At 34.1% G+C, this 13,860-nt stretch overlaps 1 pseudogene; it reads right to left on the reverse strand.

Moving 5' to 3' along the window:
• Positions 1–795: 795 nt before the first annotated feature.
• Positions 796–914, reverse strand: LOC118611605 (annotated as a pseudogene).
• Positions 915–13,860: the final 12,946 nt, after the last annotated feature.

Raw genomic sequence — 13,860 nt, forward strand, 5'->3', positions numbered from 1 at the left:
ATCCTGCTCAGTGAGGAACACTGACACAATCCCCTCCCCAGGCCCTACACGCATTTCCCTCTGTTCCCATCAGAGTTTCTGTGTGACTAGTGAACATAGCATTGAGACATTTGCTTTTACTGCATCTTTGTATTGCTAAGATGAGGCCTTATAGCCAAATAAAACCTAAATCTTCCTGCGGCTCTGCGGGACTTTAAAACTGTAAGGATGTTAAGGACTTTGGTGGTGTGTTTTGATCCAGGGATACTGCTTTCTACCAATTTTCAAAAGCAGATACATTGTTGATGGATAGTGCAGAAGTTTTTTATTCTCATGGAATTAGCAAGATTACTTATCATTGAAAATAACAAGCAGGCATTGAGAAGATAGCAGGTTGCTCCATGAAAGAGATTTTACAAGTGATGTATCTATGGAGCCAGATAAATGTGGGTTAAATATTATCTCTATCGCTTGGTGGTAGGGTGACTGAGACACACAGCTCATTTGAGCCTCAGAGTTTTGTCTGTAGAATAGGCGCAGTAATACACGCTTCAAGCTTTGCTGTAGAATGAAGTAATAGCACATGCATAAATTTTTCTTAAACCACCTTGGTTAATTTCTGAACATTCAATGCATTGTGATTCTTACTACTGTTATTGCATAATACTATTTAATAATATTGGTATGCTGATTCTTCTTTGCCTTTATTGACTTGCCCCTACTGTGAGAGACACTCAAATGAACATCTTGTTCCTTGGAAATACTGTTTCAGGACATGTATATTCTCTCTTTTTTTTTTTTTTTTTTTTTTTTTTAAGCCTACAGCACCTGGCATTTCTAGGTGGTCTCCCATCCAAGTACTAACCAGGCCTGACCATGCTTAGCTTCTGAGATCAGATGAGATCAGGCATGTTCAGGGTGGCATGACCGTAGAGGACATGTATATTCTTAAGTGTATTCTTTGACTCAAAAAAGCTTCAAGGAGTATAGTTAATTTCTTATTTCAACAAGCACTCATGGGAGGCCTAAACTACACCTCATATGTTCTACATGTTGGGCATTCAGTAAGGAATACGGTAGATGAGTTTTCTAGAACTTACATTCTAGGGGAAGAAAACAGAGAAAAATAAACAAATACATGATCAAACTGGATAATTTTATAGAGTCATATGTGTTACACAGAAAGTAAAACAGAAGCATGTAATTTTGGGGGTGATTAACTTGGATTGTGTGTTCAGGGATCAGAGCAGCTTCACACTAGAGACATTTTTGAGTTTATTTCCGAATCTCAACTAGGATCCAATCATGGAAAGAGCTGGAATAGGAGGAAAAGACATTCTTGGGCAGGCAAGGAAAGCCATTAAGCTGGCACTAGAAAGGAGGGCTACTGGCCTGGACAATGGGGATGGGTTATTGAGAGGTGAAGAGGAGTAGTAGGCAGAGGAATACTGCGTCAGCCTTTCTGGGCCACTATAAAGGATTTGTATTGTGTTATGGTTGGGGAAGTGGGAAACGGGTGAGTCGACTCTTGCTGATGTTCCATTGTGACATGATAATGACTTTGAACAGGTGATGGCCAGAAGTCTAGATGGGAGTAGTGGATAGATCGGTATATATTTTGGAACTAGAGCTGATAGGCTTTGTTTCAGGATATATTGAGTAAGAGAAAAAGAGGAAGAATGAATTATTCCTAAGTTATTTATAGTCATAGCACTAAATAAGAGATGCAAGATCTTCAGAAAAATAACGAATCAGGAATTATAAAATTATATATGGGTATGAAATCAGAACATTGGGAGCTGAATATCAACTATTCAACTTATTATGCAGCCATAGGTAAATAATATGATTTCCCTGTTTTTATCTTCTATCAAATGAGGATAATAAAACTACATTTATCTATCTGAAAGAAATGTCTCGATAGCCAAATAAAATCACTATTATTTTATGGTAATGTTTTATTGAGTATTTAATATATGTAGTGCATGATGCCAAGAATTTACTGTTCACTCCTTAAACATGAGGTAAAGGACATTCATTCTTAATCCCACTTTATAGGTGATGACATTCCGGCACATAGAGATTTAAAATGTTCACATGGTCAAATAGCTAGAGCACAGGTTTAGTTCCTACACGTTCTTGATTCCAGAGTCTACACCATTAACTATTATCTAAAATGTCTCTTAGTTTTATAAAGGTTACCAAAAGTTTATAGATGCAAATTATCATTAACATTGTTAACAAGAATGATAAAAAGGAAAAAATATTTTAACAGGCATAATTTTAAAAATCAGAAGATACACTATGTATGAGTAAAAGTTCAAATTCAGCTGAAACATAGTTTACGATGGGATTGAAACTTGGAATGAAATTATATGATAAATTAACTTAATCCTTTCAATAATGAAGAAATGATTTAGGCTGACACCAGTGACAGAATCCGATATTTATTTCCTATCTTTTGTGACACCTAATAACAGGTCCTTAAGTAGGTGTTTAATAAACTACAAAATACTAAATAGATCTTTTGGGCAATAATCTGTATAATCCCACATTATAAATTTCTAAAGGGCAAGACCTTGTCTTTTCCTTTTTGTTTCCTTGTCTTATCTTGCCTTCCCTAACAGTGCTTAGAATAATAGAATTTCATTGAATTTATTATTTGTCACATGAAATAAGCTCTTACTGCTAGGCACTAATGAGAAGGAACATGAGCACAGATGGTACAAAAGTGCCGATAAGTCAATAACTATTTTCATCTCTGTCCTAAGGCAAAGCAATAATCAAACTGTTGGAGCCTAGGGTCCAATCTGATACGGAAAAAGAGTTTTATTCTCTTGTTTTTATTGTTAGCTGATTTTCATTTCTTAATTGGTTGAACGTTTGTTTAAAAATCTAAGATCTCAGAGTACATGGAACTTTGACAGTTTTTCAATTTACATAACAGATTTTATGTATAGCCATGTTTCACGTTCTATCATGTTGCTAGGCTTTGAAATAGTATATGCCCTAGAGATGTCAGCATATTACTTTGGAAGGTTAGGGAATAAAGTTGAGCCACTACCCTTCTTGCCCCACACCCAGACTAAGTCTTATTTCCCTGGCACATGAACTCATTATGTATTTTCTCTGCATTAGTACTTTTCACTATTTGTATCTATCTGTCTGTCTGTCTGTCTATCTATCTATTTATTTATTTATACCTAGCACCTGTATCCCTCCTGTGCTCTGTATATTCCAAGAGTGTAGAACTATATGTGCTGAATTACAAATCACCCTTGTTTAAAAAAGTGGGGTAACATCTGCTTGTTAAATAAGAGGTGCATCTGCCGCTGGGCCTTTACACACATTATCCTACCAGAGAAGCATCTGATTCTTAAACAACAATAATGAAAAGTTGTATGTTGATGTATTAGGGATATATCAGCCATCGATTACTGTACGAGTTACCCCAAAACTCAGTGGTTTATGATAACAACAACCACATCATCATCAACAACCACATTATCATCTTCTACAGTTTTAGGGATTTGGGAAAAGTCAGCCTGGTGGTTCCACCTGTGGGTCACTCATGTAGGTGCTGTCAGATAGGGGCTGGGGGCAGAACAATGAGTGACTGGAGTATATGGCGGATGCTGGGTCATCTCTCTCTCTTCATGTTGTCTTAGGTATTTTCCATATGATGCCCCAGCATGGGAGAGTATGGCCTTCCTGACATATGGTATACTCAGAACAATTAGACTGATTCCATGGTAGCTTAGGTCTCTAGTCTAAGTCTTCTAGAGAATCAAGCAGAGGCTATATCACCTTTATGACCTACACTTGGTAGTCACATAGTGTCTCTTCTGCCATACTCATCTAGCTGACTATTCACTAAGGTCAGCCAAAGGGAAGGGTTATAGGTCCCACTTTTTGAAGGGAGCGACGTTAAATAATTTTTAGACATGTTTTAAAGTTATCTCAGTACATTATGTAAAATATAAATATTTCTTTTAGACATTTTTCTGAAATTCCTGTCTGTCTTCCCTCTTCTATTTCCCCATCTAACTCTTCATCCTACTCCAGGAGACAGCCATATGTATGCTGATAGGGCAAACATGGTTTATCAAACAAAAATTACCTAAGGGTGTAGTATGAGGGAGGCCAATTTGTATTGCCTTCTACATGAAAAGAAAAGGGAATTTGGAAATGTGCCTGATGTCTTATTTTCCTTCCATTTCTTTCTCCTACAAACCTTTAGTCTGGAGACTCCATCAAGCTGGGTTATTTCAGAGGAGACACAAATGAGCAGAGTTGTATGAGCTGGTTGGTAGAAGGGGAAAGCCTCTCTGGGAATCCCATTGTGAGTGAGAGAAGACAGATGTGTTAGCAGCTGTTCAGCTAGATAATGAGTCAGCCCCCAGTGCACGTGGATAATCTGTAAGACAGCTAATCCATTCACAGATAATCAAGAATTGACCATATGTCACAGCAGGACTGTGTGTGAAGACAGCACATAAGGAAAGAGGAAAAACAGGAATTTGTTATCTTAAAAAAAAAAAACAACTTATAATTATGGATAATAATAGTGGCCCATTCACATAAGTAACTTGTGTTTTTTCAAAGCATCACAAGCTCCCTTTAATTTGTTTTCTTGTGAAACAGACAAAGTAGTTTTCTCTATTTCCATTTTTTTAAAAATGAAAACACTTAAAAAGGATGAGAGGAGACTAATAGTTATCGCTCACTAACTCTTTTGTTAGTCACTTACCTAGAACTACAGAAATAATTAGTAATATGACAGACAGAATATTGGCATTTTAAGTAGCAGTCTAAATTCCGATGGAGTACAATATTAATTGTCTATTGCAAATCCAATAAAACATGGATCTCAGTTGTAAATATTTTTTCACTCCACATCTTTAAATTACAAAAAATACATGCCAACATCACATAATCCCTGTCTTCACTCTGCCTCAGGACTGAGTTTCATTTGGTGGTCATCTCATGGTTCCTTTGCATTTTACACTTATAATTTCCTCAATGTCATCAAGTGCGCTTGTGAAAATTCAGATTCCTAAAACCTCCTCCCTGGTGATTCTGATTAAGTTGTGAGAGGGGCCAAAGATCATCACATTTCAACAAACACTTTCAGTCTGTGAGGCTCTAAAAAACATTTTGAGAAACAATATTCCAGAGAATGCGTCTCAACTTGGGTAATTTTGCCTCTCAGGGCACATTCGGCAATGTTTGGCGATATGCTTGGTTATCGTGACTGGGAAATGGATACAGCTGGTATCTAATAGGTAGAGGCCAGTGATGATGGTAAACATTCTACTGTGAATAGGGCAGCCTCCCATGGTATATCTGGCCCAAAGCGGGTGTGCGTATATGTATGTGTGCATGTATGTATGCATGTGTAAATATGTGTGTATATATATACATGTATAATATATGTATGTGTGCATATAAATTATTTTAGAAAGGAAAAAAATTTTCTTGAACAGATATAGTGTTTTTCCATCCTGTGAGCTTAACTTCCACTCTTCGGTAAAGCCTGAGTAATAGTTTATGAATTTTAGCTGCATATAAAAATGGTTTATTTTATTGGAGAATTTCAACTATAGGACAGAAAAGGAAAGACATTTCTTATGTTAGAGATTATTTTGAATTTCTTAAGCAAGATTGAACGACCAATTCTAAGTTCAGTACCATGATATCATGATGTAGTAAGATGAGAATTTAGAGTAAAACAAACAAAAAAGTTGACTTGAAATTTTGACTGTCACTTAAGTTTTGGCATGTTATTTAGTCTTTCTGAATGCTATATTATTCATTTATAAAATGAAGATAATATCAATGGTGCTCATCCCTATTCCTAGTCCCAATCATCATATTATACAGTTGAGTTACCTTTTATTAAAACTTGCTATCTTTCATTTCTATGATATTATACAACCATGGACTTCCTTCCACCTTTCTGATGGAAAGTTATCAGTCTTCTTTGCTATAAATATTACTTATGAGCTGTTAGTTTTCAAAATTTTATCTCCAGTATGGATCCCTCATCTTGGCTGCAGACCCATGTGTGACTATATGTGTATGAATGTGTAAATATAAAAAAGTCTAGTTGACATCTGCCTTTGGATTTCTTACAACAATGCAAAGCTTGATAAAGCATAACACTTAATACTCACCTCAAATTTCATTTCCTTAAGGCTGTCTATCATCTTTAGAAAAAAGTCTTCACATATGAGCCAAGTCTTTTTAGGCACTGTAGATCCCCCAGCTAGTCTTTAAACCCCCAAAGCTCAAGTTACCTTATGTCTAGTAGCCTCACTGCCATTCTTGCCCCTTTTAGCTACAAGATTGCATACAGAAAATGGAATTATCTTAAAAACTGTATCAGCTAATGCTTTGTTATCAATTTTAGAACTAAATTTGGAATCTTTCACATGACCTCACTAACCCATGCTATCTGATCCACATTATCCACATTCTCATTTTTTCTGCTATTCATCTTGCTGTTCATTCTTCAAATGGACCATCTCTCAGGCATTTCACACCTGCTATTTCCTCTGCCTGGAATATTTTTCTCCTTCCTGCTCATTGTGACACAGGTAATTTTTCTTCAAGTTAAATGCTTTGTCCCTGGGGAGGTTTTCTTTTATTCTCCTCTATTTCCAGTTTAGGTTGAGTTCCCTGGTTATAAAATTCTCTTTATTTTTTCATATACCTTACATAGAAATATTTTGTAATATATGTGATTTTCAGATTAATGTATATTTCTTCTATAAGAATATATGATTGCTAGAGAGAGAAACTGAGTCTGTTCATTGTTCCATTGCACAGAAAACATACTAGCTGAGATATTACATGGTTCAATGAATAGTTTGATAGAATGAATGGATAATAATTCCTCATGAAATCTAGTCATCTCATTATTATTTTGAGCAACCATGATATCTCACAACTAGAAAATTTTATTTAAAATAGTCTGTTTTTAAAGTAGTTTTACTACATTGTAATGATTTCAGATCATCCTCAATCTTCTTGTAAATGATTGGTCATATAATTCATTGCTTCCTTCACTCACTAAGTTTATATTAAGTCCTTCTAAGTCCTGCTAAGCATTGCATTAGGCCTAAAAGAAACAAACATTGAAGAATATTGCTATTGCCCTGGCTTGAAGTATATTAAATTTATTAGTTATGTTAATATTTATCAGTCAAAGAGAGCAATTAAAACATTGAGTCATAATAAAAATGAGAGGTGTTTACCAAAAAAGGTATTTGCAGAGGAAATAAAAGGAATTTTTCAGTGCAATATTTTTAACTATCCAAGGGCAAATCTGAAGCTTAAGAAAATTTTTGTAGCCAAGGGAGAGCAAGACAAAGGGCATTAAGTTATTTTAATTAAAGCCATTCATTTGAGGAAAAAGGGACAAAATCTATGGAAGGCGGCCCCAGATTTCAACACCTGCTGTCAATGGTAGATTCAACCTCAGAATAAGGGGCAATTCATATTCTAAGCTAAAAGCAAATAACTTTAATTAAGCCTGGCTCCTGGGTCCAAGCTTGCAGACCTTTTTAATAAAAAGAGATCACATGAATGAGGAAAATTTTATTCAGAACCTCACCAGGCTATTTTCCCCCTCCTTTTGAGCTGCCTTTGACAGTTTCTTCAACATATTTGAGGAAGAGAGTAGATGAAAGAAAAGCAATTCTGACCTGTGGCTTGAAGTTTATGAAATGAGAACTGTTGATGGTGCTATGGACATTGATCAGCAATATACCAGAATCAGAATAAGGTAGCTTAAAAGTCATATTATCAATGCAGGAATAAGTTTTTATTCTCCTTTGATACAACAAATCAACTCAGCAAGTAGCTGAGTACTTATGGTGAACCCAGTGCTATTCTAGATTCTGGAGTTGGAACAGAATATAAAACAAGGTAAAACGTTATGGAATATATATTATGGTGGATAGAATGAAATAAACTTTAAGAAAATAATATATACCTATATATAATATTATATTAGGATATAGTATATTAAGTGGTTTAAAGTAAAATAAAAAAAATAAAAATAAACATTTAAAATATTAGGTAAAGGGAAAAATCATTCTGGTATAAGTGAATGTCTGAGAGAACATCCACTAGAACACTCCAGTAACCTTCACCTCTTTTGGTAATTGGAAATCTCTAAATGCTGCAAGTTTCTTTTCTTCTGTGAGCTTCAATCTTACCTTAAACTTTTAGGCTCTCTCTCTCTCTCTGCTCACATTTTTACAAAGCATATAATTCTAAGAGATTTATTTTGGGCTAGAGACAGAGTCTTCTGTTGCATTAGAGTTACACAAATGACATTCAACATTCAATTTGTTTTTTTGTCTACAACATTATTTTTAATAATCAAGCTGACCAGCAACAGAACTTATGAGAAAGTCATACTGGATATATTAAGCTATTAAATGTAAATATTGAGCTATAAGGTGTTTGTGCATGTGGTTCATAGACACATGTGCAGGTTTACTGGGGTTCCCTGGAAACAAAAATACAAACACACACACATACACATACCGTCCTCTGCTATAGATTGAATGTTTGTGTCCCCCCCAAATTCTTATGTTAAAACCTAATTCCCGATGCAATGATATTTGGAGGAGGGGGGCAGGACTTAAGTCCTTAGGCTGAAGCCCTAATGAATGCCATTAGCGCCCTTATAAAAGAGGTCCCAGAGAGTGCCCTCATCCCTTTTGCACTGAGAAGTTACAATGAAAAAGTGGCTTCCTATGAACCAGGAAGCAGACCCTCACCAGACGCTGAACCTGCCTCCAGCTTGATCTTGGAATTTGCAGGCCCCCAAACTGTGCGAAATAAATCTGTTGTTTATAAACCACCCAGTCTATGGCATTTTTGTTATAGCAGCCCAAATGGACTAACACAACCTCTTCTTTTTAAGACATATGATTGTGTACAGTGCAACGGGACTGGACTTGGAATTAGAGAATCCAGGATCAAATCCTGGATCTGCTATAGATGAGGTGGTGACTTTTACAAACATGATTTTTCTCCTGTCAAATGGAAATATTAATACCTGTTTCAGGTATTTGTGAAAGGACTAAATTATTTTGAACTTTCCCCCAAATGTCAGGCAGCTAAATAAATATTAGTGGAACTACAGTATGGCTGGTGAGTATAATTTTTAAAATATCCCAGCTAGTTATGAGTAAAATTTTAGGAAGTATATTTGTAATTCCAAGAATGGAAGACAGTATGGCATCAGGAGCAGAAGATATCTGGTTAAATTGTATGCTGTGGTACATCTTTTTAATTGAAAAACAACTAATTTTTTTTCTAGTTTGCTAATCATCACCTATGTCAACAATTGATAAAGCATAAATTATAAGTTTTATGTGTCAATATTAAACCTATAAAATCTTGTTAACAGCTGGCGTAGTTGTCTCAAAATGTTAGCCTGCTGGATAAATATGTACTTAAGGAGACAAAGCTCATGGCCTTCCCAGAGCCATGCTTCTAAATGTTACAGCAGTTCTAACATACTTTCAATTAAATAAAAATTAAAGCTCAGAAAATGTCACAAAAGGGTAATCTAATATTTGATCATTAATGCGCTTATGCAAAGGAATATTTACAACTGTGCATTCAGAAGTGATCATCTCTGCTTTCCAAGTTCCATGAAACCAAAGTTTAAGATAATATTTGGATGAACTTTAAAGCAGAGTTTCTAGGTTGTCTGTGCCCTGTAGATAGTCTCTACTGATTTTGATTCTAATGAAGTGCTGAGAAGTATTTGCATTTTACTTTTCTTTTTAGTTTAAGAAGCAAAACATCTCATGATTAGAGTCAGTTAAGTTCTTATCTAAGATAACAATAGATTATCTTGTCCAAGATCATCTTGTCTGAGTTATAAAGACATTAAATCGTGAATTAATTAATCTCTTCCAAATAGATATACCTGAACCACCTGTGTGTCTAGACACTTTAGAGATATAGAGATATTAGAATCACCATTAGACATTACATATTAATATCTCTTTGACTTAAAAAGTGTATCAAACCAGTTTCTTCTCCTTCCTCTGGTGATTTAAGTGCATTTGATGCTTAGCCATAGGAAGAATGGTGAACAGAGATTTCTGTTCTCATTCTTCGTTATAGACCAATACATCCTTGTAGACAGCTGTTCTGCTATCCAGCAACATTCACTGCTTATAGTTTAACACACCTAATTTCTTCTGCTTTTTCTTATAGCTCTTATTTGCCTACACTTTAGTCATTGCGAATAAGAAACTTAACATTTTCCATTTACAATATATCTAGTTCTATAGAGAACAATGTCACATCTGGGTCTAAAACAGACCATTCTTGCTAAAATCTGTACAAAAGAAAAAAAAAAGAATTGTCTTATGAGGAAATGCATGGCTTTTAAAACGAAATAGCAAAATGTGTATTTACAGGTTTGGGTCATATCAAATGCATATAAGCCACTTCCTCTGGGTAGTTCCTTTTTGGTTTTGTGTTAATTTGGTACAACCCCATATGTACTCTCCTACTATGGAGTTATACCTTAGAGATAAAAATCCAAATGACAATAGAAGGTGTCTTGTTTAATTAGATAACAGATTGGTAGTACCCATTTGAGCAAACATGGATTTTAAAATAACAGTGCTACTAGTTATATATGGTTTCAAAGATTTTCACTCTACCTCTGACGCTGTATTAGTTTATACATAGTGAAAGCTGGCTATATAGACATGAACTATTGCTCTGTGTGTGTGTGTGTGTGTGTGTGTGTGTGTGTGTGTGTGTTTACTATAACAAAGAGAATATCTTTGTTTTAAGTTAAAAAAAAAGACTCATTTTAGAGTTTACATTAGCAGGAACTTCCATTTCTCTAATAGAAATATATTCTTTTGTTTATTTGTATTCTCTTCTAGTCTCTGCCTTAAAGATGCTAGTAATAAGAAAGGATAAATAATGTGAAGTCTCTACCCTAAGGAAGCTTACAATTGAGATCTCAATTTGGTATTACCTAGATCCCTACATAACAAAATGTGTCACTTGATATTTTTTTTTTTGAAAAACAGATTGACAGTCAAAAAATGGTATAAGAGACCTCTATTGAGTTAAAATGTGGAACTCTATGATTTCGTGTGACTGATGCTTTAGAAAAAAATATATACATTTTTTTCTGACTCAGAATCAGAGATATTTCCTTAGGAAGATAAGATTTTCTAATATTTAAAGTAATGGATGAATTTTTCACCTTTTCTTAACTTTAGGTACGTTTTAAAAAGATGAACAGCTTGTGGGTGTCCCAATTAGAGTCAATTCTAGTTTGATTGACTTACTTTGGCATTTAAACACCTAGAAGAGTAACACCTAGAAGAGGTTATTTCTTTATAAAGAGAAAAAATTTCCTGTCTTGTCTATCACATTTAGGATTTCATTATTTTCATGGAAAATAGCCATGGTGCTTTACTGGACATAACAATTAAAATACCACTGAAACCAGGCCTGAGCAATTTGGAATGAAAGTTGTGATAACAGGGAGGAGGGAAGAGGAAGTAAGGCGGGGGGGAAGCACTTAAAATATAGAGAATGACAGTTTAAGAAAAACCTATGCCTAATGTATAGCCAGAATACTTATCTCTTAATGTAGTTCTTTATTTTTCCCACATTTTATTGTAATATCTTTATAGCATATTCTGGTTATCTGATATGTCTACCCTCACTGTTGGTTTTTATGGTTTACTTTGCTATTTTTGTCTTTACTTTCTGTATAAAATTAAGGCAAATTTATCCAGATCTTCTTTGTCATCTTGATCTTGTTGCAATTTCAATAGTGACTGCATTAAATTTATTTATTAACTCTGGGAGAATTTGTCATATGAAATCTTCCCGTTCAAGAAGACTTTCCATTTGTTGTACAGCTTTTTTCATTTAGGTATTGTGACTTTCTTCTATTAAATATATTTCTACCTTTTTTTATTATTGCTACTGGGAATGGATTTTTTAATTTCCATTTTGCGTATGTTTTACTGGAGAAGAGCGAAAGCTATTGATTATTGTATATTTGTATTATAACCTACTGTTTTACTGGATTTCATTATTAAACTCTTATTCTCATAGATGCAGACATAATCACCAAATAGAAATAGGTTAACACCTTTCTGTAATGCATATGCCAATTATTTTATTTTAATTTTATTATTACAAATTGCTAAAAACCTTAAAGTTGTGTTAAATAATTAGGATAATATTAGAATATCCCTGTTTCTGATTAGAATTCATATGATTTTAGTGTTTCAGTATTTAGGCAAGTGTTTGCTGTAACATTCAGTAATCTACCTTTATTACATTTAATGTTTCCTTCTCTCCCTATTTTACTTTAGTGTTTTAAAATTAAGAATGATTGCTATTTTTCCAGTTTTATTGAAATATAATTGACCCATGGCTTTGTATTAGTTCAAGGTATGCAACATAATGGTTTGATATGATTTCTACAGGGAGTTTAGTTAAGATCAATCACAACATATAGTTACAATTATTTTTTTATAATGAAAACTTTTAAGATCAACTCTCTCATCAACTTTCAGGTCTACCGTAGAGTATTGTTAGCTATAGTTGTCATGTCATATATTATATGTGATTCTTAAAGATTATTTTTATATTGCAGAAAGACCATTAAATTTTTTGCCTTGCCTAAAAATGTCATTCTGCACATTTTTCCTTTTTATAATATATCATTTTCAATTCTCATTTTATTTTATTTGCATTCTCATTTTAAAATATGTGCATACTGAATTGGGGAACATGAATTAAGACATGGGAGTTTTTTTTAGAGGAGTCAGAAAAACATGATGGGGAAAGTAGAAAGAAAATCATATTGAGTCATTTAAGGAACCAGAAGAGATCAATTTGGAGTGAGGTGCCTTGGACTGTGACCTTCCTCAAATAATTAAATGACTGCCAATGTGGAGGATATGGTCCTGATCATTTTTTTTTTAACTACTACCACCACCACCACCACCACCACCATAATCACAATATCAAGACAATAATGAAGAGTGCTGAATGCTGAGGCAAGAACAAAGTCAAACCATATTTATGTGTCCAGTCATATCGTTCTTACCTTTTGACTGAGAGAAGTAATTGAAGATCTTATATCTATTATGTAACAGTAATCACTCTGGCGCCAAGGGTTTTGTCATAATCATAACATAGTTCCTTCCCATGATACATATTTTCTCCTCATTATTTATCACTGTTTAACATCACACAGCCCCCTTCCCACCCCTACACACTTTGTATACACTACTATGACTCAGCACAAAAAATAGCAGTTTATATAACTGATACTCAAAAATATTTATTGGATTAATTAATGAATTGCAGTGAATATATCAACTGCATTCTACATTTCAATTAAACTTTCCAAATATTTAAAAAATAATTATAGTCAAATTAAACATAGAATAAAACCATAAATAATAGTTCCTACTCAGTAGAAATCTTCTCACAAAGATTATGGCAAAGTTTTTGTACTGAACTCAAGAACTAGGTAGGGTGTGTTAGTAGGATCCAAGTACCAGGAAAGTGGTTGGAACAGGTGATTTTTAAAGTCTTTTCTATACTCATTTTCTACTATTCATTTAATTTTTCAAAACTTTTATGTTTGCCAGACAACATATATATACATACACATGTGTGCATGCATGCACACATACATATGCAGACACACATTTTCTTTTTCATTCATTACCAGTGACTTGTTCTCATTGAACTGACTATATGGTTTTACAGAATTTTCCAAAATTCAATTTATGCACCACACAAATGTTTGAAACTTTGAGTGCGACTGCCTTTGGCTTAACTATT

This window comes from Rousettus aegyptiacus, unplaced genomic scaffold (genome assembly GCF_014176215.1).
Source record: "Rousettus aegyptiacus isolate mRouAeg1 unplaced genomic scaffold, mRouAeg1.p scaffold_m13_p_14, whole genome shotgun sequence".
NCBI classification, from domain to species: domain Eukaryota; kingdom Metazoa; phylum Chordata; class Mammalia; order Chiroptera; family Pteropodidae; genus Rousettus; species Rousettus aegyptiacus.